We start from the raw sequence: 15,901 nt of genomic DNA, 5'->3' as shown, positions 1-15,901 counted from the left end.
ATCTTTAGCTTGAATTTCGAAATCCAGGTCCGTAGAACAGATCCTGCGCAAGCGCAGGAACTGTCCGACTGGCACCGACTGTATTACATGGTGAGGGTGAGATGATGAAGCATGTAGAAGCATGTTAGTTGAAGTAGGCTTCCTATAAACGTTGGTCTGTACTCGACTCTCTCCATCCTTCCTCAGGGAAACATCCAAAAACTCAACCATCACTGCACTATATTGATACGTAATGTGAATATTAAGGTCATTGGTGTTCAGCATTTCCATAAATGGTAACAATTCAGAATCGGTAGCCTGCCAGATAATCAAAATGTCGTCGATGTACCGCGTCCAAGACAGGACGTGGCACATCGACGACAGACGATCTGACAGGAAGAGGTCCCTTTCCCACAGCCCCAGGAACAGATTGGCATAGGAGGGCGCAAAGGCTGCTCCCATCACTGTCCCCTGGAGCTGAATATATTCTGATACATTATTGATATATTACTACATGTATATGACACTCTGTCTAAATTGCCCATTAACTTTATATACATTTGGCCTCATATATACACGATAAATGTATTTATTAATCTTTCAGACCCATTCCATGGGTATTTGTATCCATACCCTTGTGGCTGTAATCCCTCCCTGCCTCTTTAACCCATCAGGCTGCTTCGCTTACCTGTACGCGCGCGTCCCGTGGTCCCTGCACTCCCTCCAGTTGGCGACGTCCCAGTGACGTCGCCGCTGGAGCGCGTCCTGGTTACCGCAGGAACGGGCGCGTCACTTCCGGTTTGCGCTTTGCATTCCTGGGTAATATTTGTGGGCGTTATTTCCATGCTACATGCAGGTTTCTGTGACAACGGTACACCACATCCTGCTTGCGCTCCACGTGCGGTATATTCACAGATACGTTGGTGTTACGTGATTAATTGGCGGGGGGCGTGGTAGGTGGGACCTCTTCTATTGGCTGTTCGTGCCTTCTTATACTGCACTGATATCATTCTGCACATACCCCTTGACAAAGGCTGCTCGCCGAAACGCGCGTTGGGGTTTGCGCACACATACCAGGAACAGGTATACTCTTTATTGGGGACTTACTGTCATGCTACTCAGTATGGTTTATATATAATTTAAGGTCTCCATGAACTATGCTTTATATTACAAATGTTATCTGTTTAAATCAGTTCAGGTCTAGGTGATTGTGTATCTTTAACCATATGTACATCTTACCTGATCCTGAGTTTTTTCCATCTAATGTGTGCGCCATTTTAATACTTTGTATCTTATGTGTGTAACTTCACCCCTATTGCTAATAAATTTATACCTTTTTACTACGTTATTGCTATGGATCATCATTTTTTGTGCTTCGGCCTCCCCCCCTTTCATGTTTGTAATGTGCATAGTGTCCATGTGCTGCCTGTTCACAGCATGGACCCATTCATTGAAATGTATGATTTCGGTTCATGAACCAAAAGTCCACCAATTAAAAGGCTGTTATGTGACCATGTGCTACCCTTTAAAAAAAAAAAAAAAAAAAAAGGAGAAAAACCTACATATGAGTGAGGCCCAAGTCCACTTTTTTGCACTTATGGGATGCAAAAAAAAAAAAAAACAAAACCCAAAAACCTAGTGTTTCCATGTTTGGTCTGATTAGTGGACAAAAGTCGTCGATTCAAATGAATGGATCTGCAAATAAATATATCAGTCTCGATCTCTACAAGTCCTTTTTGTTAGCAGTATCTCTGGCGATCAGTTGATCACAGACTTTCTTGGTACCAAGTGTTCAAATTCTCTGCAGCACCACTGCTGGTAAAAATGAGAAATTACACAGTTCACATGGAAATCAATAATTGTAAAATGCGTGGATATACTAGGTCCTCCAGATAGAGGGACTTCAATACATACCTGTCCTGAACCAATCACCCCACTATTAGCTGTTAAATACCTATTTAAAATGTTTTTTTTTTAAACCCCTTTAAAGGGACGGTTCCAAGGTGCGCTGACAAGTGTGGAGAAAAGCTACATCCACCTGAGCGTGTAAGTTTACAGTAATACTGATAACCCTTAACTGGAGGGGGATATGGAACAATAAAAACACATTTAGCACTGGCCTGAGGCAGCGAGGGGGTTAAATATTAAATGTCCGGTAACCGCCCTTCCCTGTCCTGCTTTCTCACATTCCTGATAATCACCAGCAAAAACTTCAATCCAGTCATTTGAACCAAATGAACTACTTTCGATCTACCTTGTAACATTACATCCACAATCTGTGCAGAGTCAGTTACCCGAAAAACAACCTGGGACTCTCCGTTTTTATGATACTACAAATCCCAGCATCCCCTAAGGGCTATGGACTACCAGAAAATGCTGATGGCAGTAGTGTCACAACAGCTGCTGAGGAACCAAAGTGTTTGTATTTCTCCAGTTCTTGCATCCTCAATAGGATGCCCAAGAGCCTGGGAAAAACTGGTTCATAGGCCTTGTGGGAGCTGTAATGGCAGTCATTTTTGTTGTCACAATACTTTTTCAGGGACAGATGTAACTAAATATCTAAGTTCTGTAGCATAGCTGGGAAGGACAGGGTTAAATCGCAGCTCTGCAGTGTTTGATTAGAAGCACCTATAGGGTTTTGCTAAGAACCAGGAAGTAGCTTCATGGAGTGGCTGTCTCCTGAGGAAGTGTCAGTCTGCTGGATGTTGAGCAGAGTCGAGTGTGTCGCTGGTGAGTGACCAGCAAAAGTGTCAGTCTGCTGGGGAAGCAGAGCAGACTGGAGGGGTCTTGGAACTGAGAAGAGTATGCGACACGCATCCGGCGGGTGCATGTTAAATGCCGCTGTAGAGATTGACAGTAGCATTTAACATGTTAACAGCCGCGGGTAGATCGCAATTCTACTCATGGCTGTTAGGGGCACATGACAGCTGATCAGATCCGCTGTCATGTGCCTGAAAAGATTCGGGCTCAGTGCCGGAGCCCACATCAAAGTGAGCGAGGCGACCTATGAAGTAGTTTGGAGCATCAGGATCCACTTTATAGAAGTGACAGTCATCTTTTTTTTCCCCACCAAGCGTTTTCAAAGCTTCTTCAGGATGAAAAAAAAAGCACAAAAAAATTCATAACAGATTATGGAACAGATCAGCTCCAAAAAACTTGAGAAACTCAGTGTAAACATAACCTAAGGATATGTGCACATGACTTCTTTCAATAGGATTATGGCTGGAACCCAACTTAAAAAACACCACTAAGAATGTTCAGTTTTTTGTTACTTCTTGAATCTTAAAAGACGTTGTTTTTTTTGCTGAATTTTTAGATCAGAAACTCTCCAAACACGATGAGCAGTTAAAACAGCACAAGTTTTGATTGAAGAGTTGGGCTATGTGCACGCGGTGTCTTTTTTGCTGAGTTTTGAGAGCAGAAACTGAGCGGGAAACTCCATGTTTTAACCCCTTCACGACAATGGGATTTTCAGTTTTTGCGCTTTCATTTTTTGCTCCCCTTCTTCCCAGAGCCATAACTTTTTTATTTTACCGTCAATATAGCTGTATAAGAACTTGTTTTTTGCAGAACGTGTTGTACTTTTGAAATTCTTTTTGGAATTCGGGGACTAAAAATTCCAAGTGTGGTGAAATTGCAAAAAAAAAGTGCAATTTCACAGTTTTTTTTATTTTTTATTTATTTACGATGTTCACTATGCTACAACTGACCTGCCATTATAATTCCATAGCTCATTATGAATACGTAGATACCAAACATGCAGGTTCTTTTCTATTTAAATGGTGAAAAAAAAACACGAAATTTGAACGAAAAAAAAAATGGCGGCATTTTCCGAGACCCGTAGCGTTTGCATTTTTCGGGATCTGGGGCTGGGTGAGGGCTTATTTTTTGCACGCCGAGCTGGTGTTTTTATTAATACCATTTTGGGTAGATACGATGTTTTGATCACCTGTTTTTGCAATGTTGTGGCGACCAAAAAAACATAGTTCTGGCATTTTTATTGTTACACCGTTTACTGATTGGATTAATTTACTTTATATTTTGATATATCGGACATTTCTGAGCTCAAGGATTTTTGCTCCCCTTGTTCCCAGAGCCATAGCGTTTTTATTTTTTGGGCAATATGGCCATGTGAGGGCTTCTTTTTTGCGGGACGAGTTGTACTTTTGAACGACATTACTGGTTTTACCATATGGTGTACGGGAAAAAAATTCCAAGTGCGGTGAAATTGAAAAAAAAGTGCAATACCACAGATTTTTTTTTTTTTTTTTTTTTACCACATTCACTGATTGCTAAAACTGACCGGCCAATATTATTCTCCAGGACATTAAGAGTTTGTAGACACCAAACATGTATAGGTTCTTTTGTATTTAAGTGGTGAAAAAAAAAATTCAAAGTTTGCTAAAAAAAATAAATAAATAAAAAAAATGGCGCCATTTTCAGAGACCCGTAGCGTCTCCATTTTTCGGGATCTGTGGCCGAGTGAGGACTTATTTTTTGCGCGCCGAGCTGAAATTTTTATTGATACCATTTTGGGGTAGATCCGATCTTTTGATCGCCCGTTATTGCATTTTATTGCAATGTTGCAGCGACCAAAAAACGTAATTCTGGCATTTAGAATTTTTTTCTCGTTACGCCGTTTACCGATCGGATTAATTCTTTTTTTATATTGATAGATCGGGTGATCCTGAACGCGGCGATACCAAATATGTGTATGTGTTTTTTTTTTATTATTTTATTTTGAATGGGGCGAAAGGGGGGTGATTTAAACTTTTATATTTTTTTAAAAACATTTTTTTTTTCACTTTTTGCTTGCTTCTATAGTCTCCATAGGAGACTAGAAGCAGCAGCTGTCCGATCGCCTCTGTTACATAGAGGTGATGAGCAGATCACCTCTATGTAGCAGAAATGCTCCTGTACTATGAGCGCCGACCACTAGGTGGCGATCATAGCAATCAGTACATGACAACCACTGGGGTCTGCTGCAGACCCAGGGTTGTCATGCCCACCCACCAGTGACCCGCGATCACATGACGGGGTCACCGATGGGCTGGGTAAGTGAAGCACTTCAGGAGCAGCGCTGTTAAATGCCGCTTTCAGAGATTGACAACGGCATTTAACATGTTAACAGCCGCGGGAGGATCGAGATTCCACCCGCGGCTGTTGCGGGCACATGTCAGCTGTATAAATCAGCTGACATGTGTCTGGTTCAGTGCGGGCTCAGCGCCGAAGCCCGCGGTGAACATGGGGTGACAGCCTGGTGCGTACTATTACATACCAGGCTGTAAAGGGGTTAAATATTTTTATAAAACTATTTTTTTTTTTTTTTACTGTATTCAACGGTCCCCTTAGGGGACTTGAAGCTGCGAGCGTCTGATCTCCTGTGCTATACATAGCAAGGCTACATATAACAGAAAACATGATCTCCTGTTAACGCTGGCCATGGAGATTTACAATGGCAGGCACGGGGGTCTTCTGCAGACCCCTGGCTGTCATGAGAACCCATCGGCGCCCTGCGATTACGTGATCTCGGATCCACCCGCAGGGGCACATGTCAGCTGATCAAATAAGTTGTTATGTGCAGGGAAAGATGCGGGCTCAGCGCCGGAGCCCGCTCCAAATGCAGGGGAGAAGACCTTGGACGTACCTATATGTCCAAGGTTATGAAGGGGTTAAAGGAAGTTTTCTTTTTTTTTAGAATTTCCGCTCAGTTTCTCGCCTTGTAACGTTTTAGCTCCGGAATCTCCGTAAACAAAACAAAAAAAAAAAACCCTCAGTGTGAACACATCCTTATAACGTATCAATTCAGGCTGTTTTGTTCACATGGGATCTATCTAGACTGAATCCAATTGTAACAAACCCTCAGCTGCGAGAAACATTAAGATCTGTACAGGGTTTCAACCATCGGGGGGGTACGAAGAAGAATGTTCCCATTCACTGACCGCAAGCAGAGCTCTTAAAGTGTGAAAGTTTATTATACAACATTTAAATAAACTTTATTTAAAAGGTCTGGAGTTACACGAGGACGACACATGGTGCAGGGAGGTGAATACTTTCCATGGGCAGCGTCGTCGTATATTTTACCGACATTTGGTTTTGATTTTAGGTGGAAAGACTTCATAGGATCGGATTTCAGGGTGAGAAAATGCTTTACAAGCAAAAAACCCGCATGAACACGAAGGAGCGAGTCTCTGCCATATGCAAAACCTACCTGTCCTCACACAGCAGCAGCAGCAGGCGTGCACCACAATGCAAATATCCTCACTACCATATGATGGCAGTACGGCTATATGGCCATATTAAGTGTGTTGGGGTCCGCCATACCTTCTCCTCATGCCTATAATCTCCTCGAAAAATTGTGGCATCTTGAATCTTCCATCAGAAGAAAGAAAACCTCCATAATACAGTGTTATATGAATAATATCACCAAACAGTGCATAGAAAATAATACCGCTACTATACATTTATCTAATTCCACCATAGAATAAACATAAGTGTGCTAATAAATAATACCGCTAAACAATCACCAATACGATCCTCATTCATATGGCGGTAGTACAGCTCTGTATGGCCATATTACGTGTATCAGACTACGCCAAACTTCCTCCTCATGCCTATAGTCTCCTCGAAAAATTGTGGCATCTGCAATCTTCCATCAGAAGAAAGAAAACCTCCATAATACAGTGTCATATGAATAATATCACCAAACAGTGCATAGAAAATAATACCGCTACTATACATTTATCTAATTCCACCATAGAATAAACATAAGTGTGCCAATAAATAATACCGCTAAACAATTGACGCGCCCCCTGGGCCATATTCGTTAGTGGGAATATCCGGAGCCGGATCAGATGGGGGTTGTAGTCTTCCGAGTGGCTGTGACCCGGTCCGTGCCCAGGGTGTCAAACTCAGTTGTGTGTGGCAGTCCTACAGATGTTATTAAGTTCTTAATGTCGACTACGCCACCCGTTGTGTTGCGGTCACTATGGCCGCCGCTGCAGCAGGGTCCGCTGAGGCTGATGGTGTAGGTGCAGCTTGTGATGGTATAACCCCCAACGGGTGGGGTATAGCCTCAGGGGGTCAGGTGCAGAGGATGGGGGTTGTGGTGGTGCAGCATAGATGTTAAAGGAAGACAGAGTCGGGTTGTGCAGTTTAGGGTATTTACTCACTGCTGATGTTCCGGTCACTCCAGCTTCAAGTGACCACCCGAGCCGTGCTGCGTCCACCAGGTCCTGGATCCAGCCAACCCCCAAGCGAGTCCGGAGCGTGACCCTGAGCTCTCCTTCTGTCCTTTCTCTGGCCGTCCCCACTATTGATCCACCCAGGTCCAGCTCCCTCGGGCCTTCTGTTGGGTGACCCTTGGCCTTGGGTTCCCTGACCCTCCACGTGGTATGCCTTCGTGGTGGATGTGGTGGGTGGCCGTGGCAGACGCTGCCCACGGCCTCCGGTCTCTGGCTGGGGTGTGTTTTTGCCCCCACCAGCTTGGGTTCCGGTACCCTGATGCCGGCTCTTCACCCGTTGTTTTAATTTGGGATCTTGGAGTCCTCTCTTCTGCTTCCCCCTCTGGGTCTCTCTTGCTTTCTCCTCTCTCTCTCTCTAGGGCTCTGCTCTGCTCCTCTTCCTGATTCTGACAGACTGACCCTGTTCTCTGATGGTGCCCACCTTATATACACCCTCTATGTGTGAGCTCAGGTGACCAGCACCCAATGAGCTCCTATCTTTACCCAGGCTGCTCCCCCTATCTGCCCCTACACTACTTGGGATGTACCACCCCCCTCCCACTCCAGCCAGGAACAGACTCGGTCGTACCTGCACATTTCTAAGTGGGAGTACCGTTGGTCTGTTCCTCGGAAATGGGATGTGTGTAGTGCATGCAGCCTACCGAGCTCAGGTCCACACTCCATCCTTACCCGGGAGTGGAATATCACACCTCTGGGTTGAGGTGCAATACCCCTGTAGCAGCCGAATCCTCAGGGTGCTACACATGCAGCTAACTGAGTTCTAGTCCACACTCCATCCTTACCCGGGAGTGAAATACCACACCTCTGGTTCGAGGTGCAATACCCCTGTAGCAGCCGAATCCTCAGGGTGCTACACAATCACCAATACGATCCTCATTCATATAACGGTAGTACGGCTCTGTATGGCCGGCCATATTACAGGTGTTCGGCTCCGCAATACCTTCTCCGCATGCCTATAATCTCCTAGAAAAATTGTCTTCAATGTTTCATCAAAAGAAAGAAAGCCTCCATGATACAGTGTCATATGAATAATATCACCAAACAGTGCACATAAAAAAATACCGCTACTATACATTTACCCAATACCACCATAGAATAAACATAAATAAATGTGCCAATAAATAATACAGCTAAACAATCACCAATATGATGCTCATGTAGTGCCGGTCTGTCACAGCCAGCTCGGTGCCCTCATACAAAATACCGCCATATAATACAGCCTCCACCTGGGTCAGAGAAAATATTTTTATGTTTTTTTTTCCCCTTAAAGGGATTTTCTGTGCATATATTAAAGGGGTTTTCTCCCCTTAGCTTAGCAGGGATGGAAGTCGGTGTGCTCCAGATGACTGACAGCACGGATCAGCAATATGGTTGTGCCGCCGGCCCAAACTGCGTGTGCTCCAATGCTGCAAGCGGAGGGAGCTTTGTCTCTGCAGCCTCAGAAGAGCATAAGGATACTGAATTGAGCTATCCGGTCAGCCTCAGAGCAGCACTTATAAGCTCTATAGCAAAAAGCTTGCAAGTGCTGCACTCTTTGCCTAGGAGACCGGCCACCACTGATACGCTGCAGAGGTGGCCGGTAATCTCTTTTCTTGAGAACGAAGAGGATTTTTAATATGAGTTAAATTGCAAAGTTGCTTGTTTTGCCATTTTAATTATCAAGTTGAGACGACCTCATTAAAATCTCCGATTGCTGTCAGTGAATGGGAACATTTCAGTTTTAGAGCTTAAAAGAATACCGCCTCACACGGCAGCGTCGGTCATAGTATAAAAACCAGTGTGAGGAGCAGAAACTCATCCAAAAAAAAAAAGTATTCAGCCCAATCACTTTCCGCGAGCGGAGGGAGGTCTTGAGAGGGGTCAGACGGAAGAACAATCACGGAGGAACATCGGAATATCCTGAACACGACAATAATATCATTTTCAGTTTCGTGCTGGATCTGCGAGCTGTCGGCTCAGGTCAAAATATTTGTAGATTCTGGTATAAACAGGAGTCAAAACTATTCAGCTCAAAAGAAAGGTTGTTATGAAGGTCATAAAACCAGGAATGTTCTGCAGGAAGACCCAGAGAGAACGAGGGCCGATACTGCCCCCTGCAGGTCATCGGTGGCATCAGTTACAAATCTAGGGTCGCTTCAAAGAAAATTTTGGGGAATTTGCCTAAATAGCAATTTCCAACAATAAAAATAATAAATACCCGACAAGCTCCTCCACCAGACTAGCTAATTACATTAAAGGGATTGTCCGGCGCTGACATATAGAGGACTCCGGTGATCAATATTCTGGACAACCCCTTTAAGACATACTGAATATCATATTAACATACTATATAATACAGGGGTAAGGAAAGAACAAAAACAATCAGGGTCCAGGGTCGGGTTTAGGTTGGCTGATGCCCTCCCTACCTATGGCTTTTATACTGCCCAAACAGCTTTATTTCCACAGATGTAGGCACCAAGTGTGCCATCCGGGCAGTTTTCTAGTGTGTCTAGAATTAAAAATCCACTTTTCATATCATTTTTTTGCTTTCATGCATTCTTTTTGTTGCTACCATGGGTTGGATCAGTCTCCTTCCCCTTCTGGCAGCTGACAATACAGCTGCTTCTTACTTTCCCATCTAAGTTATATCTGCTATATTTTCATACTCCTGCATGGACTCTTCTCCTTCCCTGACAAGCAGGCAGAAAACTATTTGGTCCTGTGCTCCATCCGTCCTCTTTCTTCTTCCGGCGTCACACGTAATGACACCACAAGGTAGTGCCGGAGCAAGGAGGAAAGAATAAGCTAGATGACCTGGAGGAAGTAGACGTTGGGCTGTGTCAGGGGCAGGACAAGTGGGCAGCAAGGTATTAATTTACATGATTAATGTAAAAATAGGGAATTTATAGAATCCCAACTTTTTTGTAAAAGTTTCTAGAACAAAATGGCTAAACTAAACTATGTAGAGTCCTGACTGTGTGTCCTTCAGTACTCTGCTTAGTAGATGGACACACATTGGTATAGACTTTGAACACCAGGTGGCGCCATATTAGCACATTGCTATATATTTTGACCACCAGGTGGTGCCAAAGCACAATTATATAGATTTTAAACACCAGGTGGCGCTATTAGGACATTACTGCAGATTTTGAAAATCGGGTGGCACCATACTAGCACAATTTTATAGATTTTGAACACCAGGTGGCGCCATATTATGAAAGTAAATGTGAGATCTTCTGGATCATTCTAAGAACAAGTAAATATACACACACAAATACAATGAAAAAGATGAAATGATGGGACCCTATAGGAGCCTTCGGATGCAGAAACTCAGTACTGCTGTCTGCACAAACTGCAATACCTGGAGTTCTTATGGCATTATAAACTCCCTACACTATGGAAAAAGGGTGGGCTCAGACTTTTGTGGGAACAGTATTGTTGCTCCATATAACAACATGTAATGCATGAACTTTTGTGCAATCAACAATAACTTGGAAATAAGTTTTAAGTGAAGTTTCTCTTTTTACCAGCAGAGGGCAGCATCACACTACAGGTTTTAAATTATGCGAGCTGCATATTTCTAATGTCACCTGAACTCACTAGCCTCATAAGCCTAGGAGACCCCCAGTCGACCTAAAAACGTGCATGTCCTCACTTATTGGGCTCAGTCAGTAGACCCCGCCCCCCACTAAGGGGTACGTGCACCATGCTGTGCCCAGGGCTCCCAGATGCCTGTCCTAACAGGTGGCTAGTAACATCGACAATTAATAATCCTTTAGCAAGTTTTGTTAAAGTATTACAGAAGCAATCGCTGCTTTACGTTCCTTAGTGCTTTACAGCAGCCACATGTCACTGAGCAACACTTTGTGACTTTCCCATGACAGGGTGCCTCGTCCACACTAACTCACTGGTGTGTCCATTGTGCAAGTCAGATGCTAAAAAGGTTAAATGGAATCTTTTGACATGTAATCTGAGAGCACCATGATGTAGGGGCAGAGACCCAGATTCCAGTGATGTCGCTTACTGGGTTGTGTTTTGCAGTTTCAATAAGATCAGTGTTTTATCAGCAGGAGATTATCACTACAGGACTAGGTGTCTCGTGCCTCCTGGTCCAACCACGCCCCCACCACTGATTGGCAGCTTTCTGACAATGCACACAGATGCAGCCAATCAGTGGTGTGGGCGGGGTTATACACACCTCAGCATTACAAACTGATTGTATCACACAACTGCTGCACCCAGTAAAATAAGTGATACATGGCTGGAATCAGGGTCTCTGTCCCTACCCCATGCTGCTGTCAGATAACATAAAAAACTGCTGACCGATTTCTTTTAAGAAACAGCAAATGTCCAGAGAGTGCACACTGGGGCAGAAGCAACACCTAAATCTACACACAAAGGCAGATTGTGCTACAACACCCCAATACCCACACTTTCAACAGGGCTTAGATTTCTAGCCGTAATGTGATCTACATCCAGCGCTGGAGAACTTCAGCAGGTCCAGATGACGCACAGAATCATTTCCATTGAAGACACTGAGGAAGGTCGCTGCAGCAGCCCCAGGCTTCCCCATAAAGTAATCCCTGGTGATGAACGCATGCACCTCTCCTGAGTAACGCAATCAGGGAGATCAGCCGAGACCACCACAGCTTTCCACCCGCAAACCCTGTCATCGGGAACCAATGCTGGAGGATATAGATATATACACCGCTCAAAAAAATAAAGGGAAGACTGAAATAACACCTCCTAGATCTGAATGAATGAAATATTCTCATTGAATACTTTGTTCTGTATAAAGTTGAATGTGCTGACAACAAAATCACACAAAAATCATCAATGGAAATCAAATTTATTAACCAATGGAGGCCTGGATTTGGAGTCACCCCCAAAATTAAAGTGGAAAAACACACTACAGGCTGATCCAAGTTTGGTGTAATGTCCTTAAAACAAGTCAAAATGAGGCTCAGTATTGTGTGCGGCCTCCACGTGCCTGTATGACCTCCCTACAACGCCTGGGCATGCTCCTGATGAGGCTGAGTATTGTGTGTGGCCTCCACGTGCCTGTATGACCTCCCTACAACGCCTGGGCATGCTCCTGATGAGTCTCAGTATTGTGTGTGGCCTCCACGTGCCTGTATGACCTCCCTACAATGCCTGGGCATGCTCCTGATGAGGCTGCGGATGGTCTCCTGTGCGATCTCCTCCCAGACCTGGACTAAAGCATCCGCCAACTCCTGGACAGTCTGTGGTGCAACGTGACGTTGGTCGATGGAGCGAGACATGATGTCCCAGATGTGCTACATAGTTTATAAGGCCGAAAAAAAGACAAGCGTCCATCCAGTTCAGCCTATTTCTTGTGCACTGCAGCTATTCCGCTATTCCTATACCATGCGGTATAGGCCAATTTACATCATTGAGGAAAAATTCACTTCCCGACACCAATCTGGCAGTCAGATTAAATCCCTGGATTAATTAACTATCACTAAGCGTAAAATGTAATTTTATTGTTCTCAAGAAAGGCGTCCAGGCCTCTCTTGAACTCATTAAGTGAGTTGGACATCACCACTTCCTCTCCCAGAGAGTTCCAGAGTCTCACGGCTCTGACCGTAAAGAATCCCCTTCTATACTGGTGCAGGAACCTCCTTTCCTCCAGACGCATAGTGTGCCCCCTCGTCTTTGTCACCATCCTTGGTATAAACAGGTCATGGGAGAGATCTCTGTACTGCCCCCTGATGTATTTATACATGTTTATGAGGTCTCCCCTAAGCCTTCTCTTTTCCAATGTAAATAGGCCTAATTTTGACAACCTCTCTGGGTATTCTAGTCCCTCCATTCCCTTTATTACCTTAGTCGCCCTCCTTTGTACCCTCTCTAGCTCCAATATGTCTTTCCTAAGCACCGGAGCCCAGAACTGTGCACAATATTCTAAGTGCGGCCTTACCAGCGCTTTATACAGAGGAAGAACAATGTTCTCATCATATGCCCCTATTCCTCTTCTGATGCATGCCATGACTCTATTTGCCTTCGCACCTGCTGCCTGACACTGGGCACTCCAATTTAATTTGCTATTAACCAAGACGCCCAGGTCCTTCTCCATGTCAGATTTCCCCAACGGTTTCCCATTTAATAAGTATGGGTGACTGCTGTTTTTCTTTCCCATGTGCATGACCTTACATTTATCGGCATTGAACCCCATTTGCCATTTTTTGGCCCAACTCCCCAATTTATCTAAATCCTCCTGTAGCTGTGCCCTATCCTCATCTGTATTAACTACTTTACAAAGTTTAGTATCATCTGCAAATATTGCTATTTTACTATGCAACCCTTCCACTAGATCATTAATAAATATATTAAATAATATAGGGCCCAAGACAGACCCTTGAGGCCCCCCACTAGTAACCCTGACACCCCCTGAGCTTACTCCATTGATAACCACCCTCTGCTTTCTATCACTCAGCCAGCTATTTACCCACTTGCACACATTATCCCCCAGACCAAGCATTCTCATTTTATATACAAAATCAGATTCAGGTCTGGGGAACAGGCGGGTCAGTCCATAGCTTCAATGCCTTCATCTTGCAGGAACTGCTGACACACTCCAGCCACATGAGGTCTGGCATTGTCCTGCATTAGGAGGAACCCAGGACCAACCGCACCAGCATATGGTCTCACAAGGGGTCTGAGGATCTCATCTCGGTACCTAATAGCAGTCAGGCTACCTCTGGTGAGCACATGGAGGGCTGTGCGGCCCCCCAAAGAAATGCCACCCCACACCATTACTGACCCACTGCCAAACCGGTCATGCTGAAGGATGTTGCAGGCAGCAGATCGCTCTCCACGGCGTCTCCAGACTCTGTCACGTCTGTCACATGTGCTCAGTGTGAACCTGCTTTCATCTGTGAAGAGCACAGGGCGCCAGTGGAGACTTTGCCAATCCTGGTGTTCTGTGGCAAATGCCAAGCGTCCTGCATGGTGTTAGGCTGTGAGCACAACCCCCATCTGTGGACGTCGGGCCCTCATGGAGTCGGTTTCTAACCGTTTGTGCAGACACATGCACATTTTGTGGCCTGCTGGAGGTCATTTTGCAGGGCTCTAGCAGTGCTCCTCCTGTTCGTCCTTGCACAAAGGTGGAGGTAGCGGTCCTGCTGCTTGGTTGTTGCTCTCCTACAGCCCCCTCCACGTCTCCTGGTGTACTGGCCTGTCTCCTGGTAGCGCCTCCAGCCTCTGGATACTACGCTGACAGACACCGCAAACCTTCTTGCCTTTGCTCGCATTGATGTGGCATGCTGGATGAGCTGCACTACCTGAGCAACTTCTGTGGGTTGTAGAGTCCATCTGATGCTACCACAAGTGTGAAAGCACAACCAACATTCAAAAGTGACCAAAACATCAGCCAGAAACATTGGTACTGAGATGTGGTCTGTGGTCCCCACCTGCAGAACCACTCCTTTATTGAGGGTGTCTTAATAATTGCCAATAATTTCCATCTATTGTCTATTCCATTTGCACAACAGCATGTGAAATTGATTGTCAATCAGTGTTGCTTCCTAAGTGGACAGTTTGATTTCACAGAAGTTTGATTTACTTGGAGTTATATTCTGTTTGAGTGCTCCCCTTTATTTTTTTTTGAGCAGTATATTTTTTTTGGCAAGTAAGGTGGTCATTGTGGCTTTGTTATGATCTCAATGCATTTATTACTTTTATACTATAGCGTCCCACTGTTGTGCCATTGATCAGTTAACCCCCTTCTCTGTGGGTGAGTACAGGAGCGTATGTGTTACAGACGGGGAGAGAGTAGAAAAAGAAATATAGGGGTATACGGGCTGGTCAAAGTGCTTTCTTTTACCTCATAGCACTGAGGATAAATGGAATTTTGCAGTCAATACAAAACTGTCCCCCTTCGACCAAGAGAGTGTTAATAGATTATTCTCTGAGGGGAGTTTACTTTTTTTTTCTCCTGTACAAAGATGCCCAATCATAAGCAAGCCAGTGTCATACAGGGGAAGAAGTGTAAACAAAATGTCCCCAGGAGGTGGTCAGAATCAGATTTTTCTATGTGGTCTGGAAAGGCTAGTGTGCAAAGACAAGTAAAAGTGCCAGGAGGAGCTGTAGAGCCTTAAATAGCACTAATAAGTGCTGCAGATAGTGAACCAGACTTTCCAAGAGACACAAACCACTTGGTGATGAATGTAAATTAGCAAGTAAAGTTTATTAGCTTAAGAGTAAAGTGTTTCCACTTTGATTAAAGGTCAACATTGAGCCTCTCTAGTTACTCCTGTCAGTTATTCCCATATTTGGATTATTAACAGAAGTGCATCAATATAACTCTTGTGGATATTTGACATGCTTAATGTTCAAAGAGCACCAACACCGGAGGGGAGAAGTTTATTGTACTTTGTTCCTGCAATACCACAACAGGAAGGGCTGCTGGTTCTCTCTTATGGTATGGTATTTAAGTGTCTAACCTGATCACACAGATCTCCGCTCCTGGGGAGAAGAGCTGCACTGTCATGTCACTACACCCAATGCTCTGAGATCTGTCCCATGGATCTGGTACTATTGCTCGGATACCTGCGATCGATCCAGAGCATTGTGACAACTGCGGCTCTCAATCTTCATCACTGTTCCCTGCTCCTGGAGCTGTAATGGCATTTCAATGCAGCTGTTCTTTACTGCCACTATAATGACATTCATAATGT

This window comes from Phyllobates terribilis, unplaced genomic scaffold (assembly GCF_046119375.1).
Source record: "Phyllobates terribilis strain yellow unplaced genomic scaffold, ASM4611937v1 Scaffold_1__5_contigs__length_1240528914, whole genome shotgun sequence".
Classification (NCBI taxonomy): Eukaryota; Metazoa; Chordata; class Amphibia; order Anura; family Dendrobatidae; genus Phyllobates; species Phyllobates terribilis.
The sequence above is the reverse complement of the archived record's forward strand: the minus strand, read 5'-3'. Positions refer to the sequence as shown.